General features: G+C 45.5%; 1 long non-coding RNA gene across 2 annotated transcripts; it reads right to left on the bottom strand.

Annotated features, from left to right (window-relative positions):
• Window positions 1–4,481: 4,481 nt before the first annotated feature.
• Window positions 4,482–11,892, bottom strand: LOC118242407. Of its 2 annotated transcripts, none has more exons than XR_004776841.1 (2): window positions 11,622–11,892; window positions 4,482–5,807 (listed from the first exon to the last, which is right to left on the bottom strand). It is a non-coding gene; the product is annotated as an uncharacterized LOC118242407 (long non-coding RNA). The 2 variants fall into 2 exon arrangements; XR_004776840.1 differs by having other exon boundaries at window positions 4,482–5,804.
• Window positions 11,893–12,301: the final 409 nt, after the last annotated feature.

The raw sequence follows: 12,301 nt of genomic DNA, 5'->3' as shown, positions 1-12,301 counted from the left end.
AGTCATGTCCAAGTATGAAGTTGTGTAAATTAGGGAACTATAATATGCAAAGATGGACTCCAGCAATCTAGCTATGGTAGCATAGCTAAATGGGCACCCTGGAACATCAGCACTCCACTGCTCTCAGTCAACAAATTTGAGTGACAAAAGAGAGGTGAAGTGACATCATAACATCACAGTTTACTATAACTCTCAATGCCTATGCAATCCCAGATCTACATCTTTACCTAAGAAGGGAAGAATTCAATAAAATAGGTTTTCAGCCTAGCCTTAAATATTGAGAGTGGTATGGGAGATAATCGGAAAAGGCTCTGGCACCTGAGGTAGATTTTCTTATTTCTGACACTAGTAAAGAGCCTGCAACCTTTGATCTAAGCAGACATGGCAGGTTATAATACACTAGGAGTTCACTAAGCTACTGTGGGTCCAGACCATTCAGTGCTTTTTCGGTGATTAGAAGTATTTTATAATCAATACAAAATTTTACTGGGAGTGTAATGTTGTAACGGTGAGCGGTAAGAAGGCAGACGCACGTGCGGAGAAGAGCGAGATTTATTGTGGGCAAATCCAAAGTCAGAGTTGTTTTAGTAGTCCAGGGTCATATTACCAACACAGTGAGCACGGAGATACATGATCAAACAAACAAAACACAAAAGCAAACAGGGGAAATAACTCAGAGGCTAACAAACAGAAAGCCATTTGTTTTCCTAGCCTTTGTAACATCCAAACATTCAATACAACCACATAAATACAACCATTAAAATAAACAATGAACAGCCAAGACCAAGGCAACAAGGCAGGGAAGACATGGAGCAGGGACAGGACCCAGATGAGACACAGGAGCTGACAGGCCAGAAACAGGAATCAAACACAGGACATGACAAGGAGCAGGCACAGCAGCAGACACAGAAACCAGGGCAATAGGAAAAGACCGAACAGGACAAGAACCAGGAGCAGAAGCAGGAATAGACACAGGAACCGAAAGAACAGGAGCGACAGGAAAAGAAGCAACAGGAACAGGAGCAGAAACAGCAGCAGCAGGAATGGATGTAGAAGCAGAACCAACACCAGAAACTGACCGAGGATGAAAAAAGTGCCAGGAGGGAGGCCGAGGAGAAACAACAAAAGACAAGATACGACCGGAGGCACAAAAGCACGAAGAAAACAAAGACACAAAACAGACCAGGGACAAAACAGGAACAAAAACGGACACAGGCACCTGAAAGGACACACGGCTGGGCATAGGGACAAAAACAAAGGGAGACACAGGAATCAGAACGGGCACAGAAACAAGCACAGGGACAGACAACACAACAGGAGCAAAAATGGAGGCAACAGAGAAGGCAAAAACAACAGAGGCACAGGAGGCCCACAGGGAGCAGGAGACACAGGCCGGTGCAAGATGGGTAGGAACCCAGTGGCAGAGGCAGCAGGAGACACAGGCTGGGAACATGAAGCCTGTGAATCAGGAGGCAGGTCTGCAAACACAGAAGAGACTGGAGAAATAGCAGTGGCAATCTTTTGAGGTACAGGAGTTTTTCAAGGAGCAACCACTGGGACAAGTCTAGCACGAGGCACGGGGGCTTGTGGAGTGGCTTCTTCCACTCCAGGAACAGGAACTGGCAGGTTCAGGGGCGTTGCTGCGGCATTCAGCAGCTGCGGGTCCAGAGGGTCTGGAGGCGTGGCTACAGGAACAGAACGGGTGGTGTCTCCCACACCGAGAACAGGAATTGGATCAGGACAGGTGGCGTCCTCCACGCCGGGAACAGGAACTGGAATAGGATGGGCAGCGTCCTCCGTGTCTGGAACAGGAACTGGATCAGGCTGGGTGACTTGCAGGATAGCCACAGGCACTGGTGGGGTGACACTGGAAGAACACACAGATACAGAACCTTCTTGGCAGTTCTCAAGGCGCATACAAACCATGGAGAGCTCACATTTGTGCTTGAGTGCCCACCGAGTAATGTTAGACAGGTTATCTGTGCATTCACTCTGCCTACTCACGTCTTTCGCTGCAGACCGGTTCCCCATGCAGCGTTGGTCAAGACGGGCATACTCTTGACACTTACCTGGGATCTCGTCGTCATCAAAATAAATGTGATCCTGCTTTTTCCAGGAATGACGAGATGCCCGTGTACCCACAGCGCCAGGGGATTTGCTGTTTCTGGTTTGGTGGTTCTGAGACGTAACGAACTCGGACTGTGTAGAAACAGCCAGCGTTGCATCCCAGCAGAACACCCACCTCCCAGAGTCTCGCTCTCTTGCTGCGTCCTTGTTGGGCTGTAACGGTGAGTGGTAAGGAGGCAGACGCATGTGTGGAGAAGAACAAGATTTATTATGAGCAAATCCAAAATCAGATTCATTTTAGTAGTCCAGGGTCATATTACCAACACGGAGAGCACAGGGATACATGATCAAACAAAGAAAACTCGAAAGCAAACAGGGGAAACAGGCTATAACATATAAGAGGAAGAACTCAGAAACTAATAAACATGGATAGGAAAAACATCCTAACATCCAATCCAAACATTCAAAACAACCACATAAAGACAACCATTCAAATAAACAATGAACAGCCAAGACGAAGGTAACAAAGCAGGGTTTAAATACATGAATTAAATGAGGGCCAGGTGTGGAAAATCAAACGAGGGTGGCAGAGAAAACAAAACTATGGTATGGAACTAAAATACACAAGACAGGGAAAACATGGAACATGGAAGCTGGGAGGGACTAATTGTGACAAATGTAGCTAAGACAGGAGAAATGTGATCAACCTTTCTAGGTGTAGTAAAAATTGGCTGCTATGCTTTGAAATATCTGGAGCTTGTTTAAGCAGTACAGCCAAATAGTAAGGCATTACAGTAGTAGTAGAGTAGTCCTGAGACATATAATTGAGTATCATCCACATAGCAGTGGAAACTAGCACAGTGTTTACATATAATGCCACCTAGAGGGGCCCTAGATCAGATCCTTGTGGGACACCAAAACTAATCTTGGTGTATGCTGAAAAGTCTCCAGTTATGTTGATAAACTGGTAATGATCATCTAAAACATCTGGTAAACTGGGATGTTATGATGCTGTCACTTCACCTCTCTTTTGTCATTCAAATTTGTGACTGAGAACGGCAGAGTGCTGATGTTCCAAGGTGCCCTCATCTTCTAGCTCTATCCTTTTCTTTGCCACTGTCGCCCTTGGGTTGCTCACTGGGGGCTTGGCCTTGGACATTTGTAAAGCTGCTTTGTGACAACATCTAAAAATAAATTTGATTTGATTAAATAAGATTTATAGCAGGAAAGGGTTATTCCTCAAATCAATATTTTTGAATTTATCTAGTAAAATGTGATTTATGGTGTCACTTGCAGCACATCTCAGTGCTGCAAGTGACACCATAAATCACAAAATTTTAGCAATATAAGCAAACACACATAACCCTGGTTAGAAGCCAACAACAGTTCATTAACTACTTTAATCAGCACTGTGTCTGCACTATGATGAGGCATAAACTGTGAAAGACTAAATGTATCTGGTTCTGATGCAGGTATGAGCTTAGCTGCTGAGCTATCGCTTTTTCTAGGATCTTGGATATAAAGTGAGGTTTGAAATTAGCCTGTAATTGGACATCTGACATATTTTTGAGGTTCATGTTAGATTTTTGATAAGTGGTCTGGTTAGTGCTAATCTTGGTGATTTAGGTATGTAGCCAATGTTCAGGGAGGAGTTTGTTAAATTTTGTAAAGGTTCACTTACTTCAGGTAGAATTTCTTTAAGAAAGTGTGTGGGCAGTGAATCTAGTAAGCAGGCAGAAGCTTTTAAGTATGAGATCAAAGATGTTAGTTCAGGCTTTTGGATAGTAGTAGTAATGGATTCTAGATGGCTTGGCTGTTCTGATCTTTGTGTAACTGCCCGATGTCATATTAATACGCTGAATGTTATCTCTAATGTGCTTAATTTTCTCATTTAAAAAAATTGAATGAAGTTATTACTACTATGTGATGTAATCTGAGCTTTGGTGTCATCTTTATTCTTAGTTATATGTGCAATTGTACTAAATAAGAATCTTATTATTTTTGTTGTTTTCTGTTAGAGGCGAGAGATAGCTATTCAAGTAGTAATAAGTGCCTTTCTATACTATACTTTCTATACTTGAGAAGACTCTCCCTCCATGCAAGCTGGAAGACTTTAGTATGATGCCATAGACATTCTATCTTTCTTTTTAAATTGTGAATGTTATCATTGTATCATGGTACTAATATTTTGTCCCTTTTTTTGTTCTTAAGTGGAATGACATTATTGGGTGTGAGGCGAAATACTGATTGTATTTGTTGAGTATCCCAGTCAGAAATTATAAATCTGGGAGATTTGCAATAAATCTAGGTGCAGTGACTGAACTAATTGTGCATCTGGTGAGGTCGTGAGGCCAGGTCACTATATTGGGGCTTGTCATGTGTGGTGGAAATTCAATAAAACGGGGAGTCAGATGTGGATAATAAGTAAAAGGTTTAATAAAAAAAAGATTCCACAGAGTGTGGGGCTCACTGCCGAGAGGAGCCCCGAGCATACAAAGCGTTGCTTAATATACGATTCTGGCTGTATGCTTTGACCAGCTGGAAACGGTCTGCTTGGGTGTCGTTTCTTCTTTGTACGCAGTGTAGTAAAACAAGACAGACAGTTCCTGTTTATCTAATCTACAGTCACACTCCCTTAACATTTCTTGCTTGCATAATCATTTTTTCCCTGGAGAACATGGTACTACTGACTGTGTGTGAATCACCGAAGCATGCAGTATTTCCTTTACATTTCCCCTCTTTGATTCTCATACAATCATTGACTAAAACCTTCAATTATTATGGTGAAAACATGGAAGTTAGCTGGAAGTTATCCTCGTCCGAGTTAGCGTGAAGCAATATCTGTCGGGGGCCACTTGACGTAGTCTGTGCCTTTAAGGCCATTGTTTTGTTCAGTGTCACTGCTTTGCGGGGGTAAAGTAGAGGTCACCGGACTAGCCGTGCTTTCCGGGACTGGGTTAGGCTTACGTCGGAAATTAATTTTTATCAGTCCCATGGGGTCCCTACCATACACATCCACCCCCAGGATGAGCCAAAGGGGAGTGGTGCCAGTACTGCCGCCTCCCTCTTTCTCCATTAAGGAGCGCTCCCATTTGGTGGAGAGTGTAAGGGGATTTTGGGTTCCACTAAAGTCACGCTGGAACGACAACTTGCCCCATTCATCAATGTGCTTTCCTGCTTCATAACCGGACATCGTTGGTGTCCACGTTCCTGTAAATTTAATTACATTTCCCCATCCTCTACCACACCATGGATTACTAGCCACTATGTTTTTATGACAATTGTGAGATGCCATTACGTCCCAACATAAGTATGTGTCATATCCGCGATATGACGAATTCTTTCCTGCACAATTAATTACGTCACATAAGTCAAAAGTCCATGCAGTAGAACTGCCCAGCATGTAGTCCAATTCTACTCCTCCATACTTTTGTATGCACCAATCTTTAGATGTAATGACACTGATGCGTGATAGTATCAGGCTGATCCACAGGAGGTGCTGCATCTTGCTAGTCCTGCGGTGGCGTTTCTGGTGCCTTTTTACAATGCGTGTGATGCACCCACGTCGCTCTCCCGTCGGTCTTGACGGCGGCGTTAGTCGTCAGTAGCACTTGGAACGGTCCTCTCCACCTGAGCTGGCTCCACCGCTTCCTTCTGAAGTCCTTGATCAGCACCCAATCACCTGGTTGATAGGTGTGGAGTGGAGTATTCGTCACCTCGGGAAGGACTGCCTTCACCTGCTTAGACACATGGGAGAGAGATTTGTGCAGAGACACACAATACTGCAAAAGTGATTCATTGATCAGGTTAGTATCCCAATCGGGCAGACCTATCCCCGTGTTGGGAGGCCGCCCAAACACTATCTCAAAAGCTGATAGCCCTGTTCGCGCCTGTGGCCTGGTTCGACATTGCCACAGGACGAGGGGAAGGCATTTTACCCAATTCATGCCTGTTTCCTGCATTAATTTAGCTAGACCCCCTTTAATGGTGCCGTTTGCCCGTTCTACTGCCCCTGCACTAGCAGGGTGATAGCTGCAGTGTTTTTTAATATCCACCCCTGGGTATTTAGTCAGAGCCTTTAGTCCTTCATGTACGAAGGGTGTTCCATTGTCACTAGATACTCGTTGCGGCAACCCCCACCGGGGAATAATCTCTCTCAGTAGCGCTTTTGCTACTGCATCACTATCTTGTTTCCCTGTTGGGAAGGCCTCTACCCACTTACTAAACATGCACACACACACAAGCATGTATCTCTTCCCTTCAGCTGGTGTTAGTTCTACAAAATCTATTTGCCAATGTTGAAATGGCTCACTGGGCGGCGGGTGTCCGGCGGGTGCGTGTTTGGTATGATTGTCTCCGTGTGGTGTGTTTTGTGCACATACCAAGCTTCGGGAACAAAAATTTTGGGTGTGTGTGTTTATTCCCGGTGCATACCAATGTCTCGTTATACTCTCCACTATCCCCCCTTTGCTCATGTGACTCCTCCCATGAGCAATCTCAATTAGTCCTTTCATATAAGCTGTGGGGAGACATGGTTTGTTCATATCTGGGTGTACCCATATCCCGCTTATTTGTTTACACCCCCCTTTTTTCCACTTCACATAATCCTGTGGAGTGGCTTGTTTTTGGATATCTTTGGTAGATATTCTGATTTCAGTATCTGCTTGTGCCATTTGTGTATGGAGTGGTTGTAACGCTGAGTTGAGCTACTTTGTCCGCATAAGCATTCCCCTTTGACACAGTGTCATCTGCTTTTGTGTGTGCGGCGCACTTTATGATTGCTACTTCCTTTGGTAGTTGGATTGCTTCCAACAGCTCTGCTACTAGGCGGTGGTTCTTTATCTTTGCTCCTGAGCTGGTCAAAAAGTTGCGATGTCTCCAAATGGCCCCAAAGTCATGTGCTACTCCCCACGCATACCGGGAATCGGTCCAGACATTCACGGTCTTATCTTGTGCTAGTTTACACGCCTGTATGAGTGCAGCAAGTTCAGCTGCCTGCGCTGAGTAGTTAGATGGGAGTGGTTCTGCTTTCACCACTTCTGTGTGCGACACAACAGCATATGCTGCTCAATTAGTGCCTTGAGAGCCACGTTTGGCTGAGCCGTCCACAAACAGCTCCAGATCCGCATTAAGTATTGGTTCCTCCTTTAAATCTATTCTGGGAGATGTTGCAATTTCTAACACTTGTTGGCAGTCATGGGGCTCTCCCTCCTCCTCTGTAGGCAATAGAGTGGAGGGGTTTAAAGTTGTGCATCGTTTCACAGTAACATTTGGCATGTCTAATAAGGCAGTGTGGTACCTAAGCCATCGCTGAGTGGACAAGTGTGCCACCTTTTGGTCTTGCAGTATTCTTGACACTGCATGGGGCACATGTAGGGTAAGCTTGGCGTAGCCTACTATGTCTCTGGAAGCCACCAGTGCCTTCTCGGCGGCTGCCACAGCTCTTACACATAGGGGTAGACCTGCTGCGACTGTGTCTGATTTTCCTGAGAAGTAGGCCACCGGCCTTTGTTTGTCCCCATGTTTTTGTGTCAATACACTTGTCATATATTGCCCTTTAACATCCACTGTCTGTTCGAATGGTTTGTTTGGGTCTGGAATGTCTAACGCTGGCATGACTTGTAACAGCTGTTTCAGTGTTGTGAAGGCCGCCTCAGCTTCCGTCGTCCATTCCGGCTGTGAGGAATTTGACCCTTTGGTCGGTATTATATCTCTGAGTGGTCCCTCATGTTCTGCATAGGATGGTATGAATGTCCTACAATAAGAACACATTCCTAAAAAGGACAACAGTTCTTTTTTCGTCGTGGACTTTGGTATAGTCAAAATGACATTCACTCGATCTTTAGTCAGCATGCGCATTTGTTCAGTGATGTCATGTCCTAAAAAATGCACTTGCTGCTTACAAAACTGTAATTTGGATTTGGATGCCTTATGGCATCCCCTGCTAGATGATGTAGCAGTGCCACCTTGGCTTGTTTACACGCTTCTCGTGTTCTCCCACAAATCAAAAGATCAACGTATTGCAGCAAGGCTATTCCCTCAGGGAGTTCTAAAGCCTCTAGGCTTCGATGTAAGGCAGCATTGTAAATGGTTGGTGATTCACAATACCCCTGACACAATCTCGTGAATGTGTACAGCTTTCCTTCAAAAGTGAAAGCAAACCAAAATTGGCTATCCTTGTGTACAGGTACACTAAAGAAAGCACTGGCCAAATCAACTACACTGAATCACTTACTGTCTGGTGGGATCTGAGAGAGAATGGTGTGCGGGTTTGGAACTTCTGGGGCTCTAGGGTGTACTGCCGCGTTGACAGCCTGCAAATCCTGCACAAATCTCCATTCATTTCTCCCTGGCTTCTTAACTGGGAAAATTGGAGTATGTACCGGTGAATCTGGGCGTGGTATGATAACTCCTGCTTGTTTTAATGATTGGAACACAGGCCTGATACCCTCCGCTGCCTCTGGTTTCAGAGGGTATTGGTGCTGGTGTGGTCTATAATCAGATTTTGGGGTGATGTGGACGGGCTCACATCCTTTTATTAAGCCCACATCATTTTTTCCCTGTGCCCATAACCCTGCAGGAACTGTTTTCAGTTCCTCTTCCTCTTCCTCTGAGAGGGTAACAGAGGCTGCCATAATTACCATATTTGGACTTACAAGCTCGACCCCCCTTTTGCAATTTAGCCTATACGGGGCTGGCATTTTCCACACTTCTATGCTCGGGCTGTACATAATTTCACACTGGTTCTTTTATCCAATCAGTTGCGCTCAACACGCGTTTTGTCCACAACCCTACTCTCTGCCAGTCTGGGTCAGCATGTGCGCTAGCCAGCGACACATGAGGTGCTGCATGTGAGATCGAATATAAAGGTGTCTGTTTATCTGAGAGCTGCACCACTCCCGCAGCCCACTCGCTGTCCCATGCTATGGCTGTGATAATCAAACTGTCACTGCCCCCTAAGTCAAATTTCTGCTCAAAATCAACGTCACATCCCTCATGGACCTTCATTGTGCAGTGAACAGAGTCACTTTGTTTAACTGTCAGCTCACCAGGTAGCATGTTAGTAACTTCAGTCATAAAATGTGTTAGTACTTCCCCAGCAGTGCACTGCAATTCATACACGTACAAAGGGACTTCTGCCTCTAGCTGGACTCCCTGTGTAGGTGTTTCCCACATAACAAATAACCCCTCTGGGTTGCTGCTAATTGTGCACCCAAGTTTACACATTAGATCTCTAGCTAACAAATTAATTGGACAGGTTTCTGACACCAAAAAGCTGTGTTTGAATTGGCTGTTTCCTAAACTACATTGGAGAGGCTCGGATATCCTTTCATCAATGGGATGACCTCCCACTCCAATTACTGTTATCCCATATCCTGGTCTCATTCTACATTCTATTAAACCTTCTTTTAACACTGAGTGGGTGGCACCGCTGTCAACCAGAAACTTAACAATTTTTTCCCTCTACGTTCACAATCATCTCGGGGAGGCCCCTTGACCCTTTACTAATCTGTTGCAATAGTTGATAATTTAAATTTGTCACTTCTCTTTTGCCGTCTTCACTCAGTGGTCCGCTGCTGTCCTGCCTCTCCACCGCCCGTCACTCGTGGATAGTGGGATCCTGGTCTGTGCCCCCGTCGTATGAGTTATCCTCCTCCGGGCAGTTTCTGGCAAAGTGTCCAAACTTTCCACAGTTGTAGCACTCCTGTCCTTCCTTTTGTCCATCAGGTTTCCCTCCTTTTCCTCTTCTTCTGCCTCTGCCTCTTCCGCGACCGCGTCCCCTGCCACGACTATTTCCTCATCCGCGGCCTTCCCCTTGATCTCCCACCGTGTGGAGCATCGTCAGCATCGCTTGGTGTGTGGTATCTGCTCGTTGACGCTCTCGTCTGGCGTCTTTCTTCCCCAGGATTGTGTCATGATGCTTGGCATGCTCCTCAATAGTAGATAGGGGAGCTCTGCTGTAGCCTATGCAGTTTTTTCTAATGAGATCACTGATGTCTTTTCTCATGTTCATCAGGAAGCTGTTTCTCAGATGAGCTTCCCATGCCCCTACTTCTCCAGGTTCTGCTGCTCGTTGTGCTGGTGTGTCAATACCACAATGGTCAGTGTGGACACACGTCAGACGGAGGGAAAAGTCAGCGACGGGTTCGTCATCTCTCTGTTTGCATGCTGCTATCATGTCGGTGTTGATGGTGGTTGGATAGGCTGTTTCCACCCTTTCGATCAGTCCTCTAATCATTTCTCTATATGGGCCATTCAGGTCCTGTTGGCCCTGGGGTGGTGCATTCCACTCAGACAGGTGGAGACGGACATCTCCATCCACCCAGCCTCTGTCAATGCGATTATATTGTGGCCCAAGTCGAATCATCAACAACCGTCTCAGTTCAACCTGAGTTGGTCTGCAGGACTGCACGAATGCCATCAGTTCTTGTCCGAAGCATCGTCTGCCGATGTCACCTGGCTTGCTCAGGCCGTCGGCTGCTTTCATGATGTCGTCTGCAGTCCAGTGACGGTGGACCATAATAACTCCCTCAGGTCCCGACACTTCCACCATCGTGAACTGTGGGGCATAGCCTGCCTCAGGCTCTGCAGATGGCTTTATAGTGGCGTGACTTCGAGTGTGATGAGCCACTGGTGAGGTTATCCAGTTGTCGTCTTGGTTTGTCATATGGAGACGGCTTTGATGTTAGCGATGAAGTCCCTGGTTCGGGATAAGGAGGTGTGTTTCCTGACGCTTGTGTTTGTTGAATCAGCTGGGGGGCTCTTGGTGGGGCGGCATCGAGGTCAGGATCAGCTAAGGAAACACACTGAGACACTTCATTATTACCTTTTCTATGCCCTACCTGTTGCTTCTGCCTTTTCTCAGCTTCTTCTAACCACATTTTTCCCTTTTCAAACATATCTTCACTGTTCTTGTCAAAATATTTCCGCACTTTCTTATCAGCTTCCCTAGGTTTGACCTTAACTCTTTCAACTAGTTTTAACAGATATACAACACTTAGAGTCCCTGAGGTATTAAAACCGTAATATTTAATCCAAAATGGGACGTGTTTGTTTACATGTTCCCCGTAGTCCTTACTCATTTGAAAGAATAGGCTACCGGAGAACTTGTCTTTACTGAACTCGTACTCCTTACTGTTGCCCGCACTCATAATATTTTTTTTTATTTTTATTTTTTATGAGCCCAGGCAACAAAAGAACAAAGAAAACTTACCTACTCTTTACAATTTTTCCTATCCTTATCTTATTAAACACACCACCGACCCCCGATATGGATTAGTTCGACTCCAGCAAATCGTGCTAGTATACTGAGTCCACTCCTTTCCCTGCGGGGTGTTCTGTCGGCCTGGGCCTATTTCTTACACTAGTACATCTACTCAGTGTGCCTATTCTCTTAGGCTGGCGGAGTCCCTGACTCCGGAGTCCTCTGACCCTATTTTTAAGCCCTAGTATCCCATATACTATGCTATATTACAGACCCACCCCAGGGTAGACTCAGGCGGATCACTATGTCACTTTCTTCTAGGATTGGATTACTGAACCTCATCACTTACTTTCTGTTCGTTGGATCAGGCAGAGTACACCAGCAGAGTCTAGCGGGACATCACTCCCTGGTTAGATACTTTCCCGTATTCTTGTGGGTTTCCCTCTTTGTCCAGCTCAGTTTTCTCTCTGAGGAGCGTCCTCGAAGTTTAGTCACCGCTGCTCCACGTGGTGCCTCTCGCTGATCCTGCCGACTACGCCAATTTCTGTGGGTCATACACCAATCAGCTTTAAGCGTTGTTTATCTCTTCAGGCCAGCTGGAAACGGTCTGCTTGGGTGTTGTTTCTTCTTGCACGCAGTGTAGTAAAAACAAGACAGTTCCTGTTTATCTAATCTACAGTCACACTCCCTTAACGTTTCTTGCTTGCATAATCATTTTTTCCCTGGAGTACATGGTATTACTGACTGTATGTGAATCACCGAAGCATGCAGTATTTCCTTTGCACATGGCACGGCCCCCTCTCCTAGACTCCTCCCCATCTCTGTGTGTGTCTGTCCATTGTCACGCCCCTGCTGTGTTGATTGACCATGTCACACCTGTTCATAGTTATGTTCCTTGTTAACACATGTACTTAAATCCCTTTTGTTCTGTTATCTGTGTTTAACCCAGTGTGTATCTTGTATAGTATGTTAACACACATATTGCTTAATGTATACGGTCATTGTGATGTTAATGTTTGGGGAGTCTTA

This window comes from Electrophorus electricus, chromosome 1 (genome assembly GCF_013358815.1).
Source record: "Electrophorus electricus isolate fEleEle1 chromosome 1, fEleEle1.pri, whole genome shotgun sequence".
NCBI classification, from domain to species: domain Eukaryota; kingdom Metazoa; phylum Chordata; class Actinopteri; order Gymnotiformes; family Gymnotidae; genus Electrophorus; species Electrophorus electricus.
This window is presented reverse-complemented; position numbering and strand designations above follow the sequence as displayed.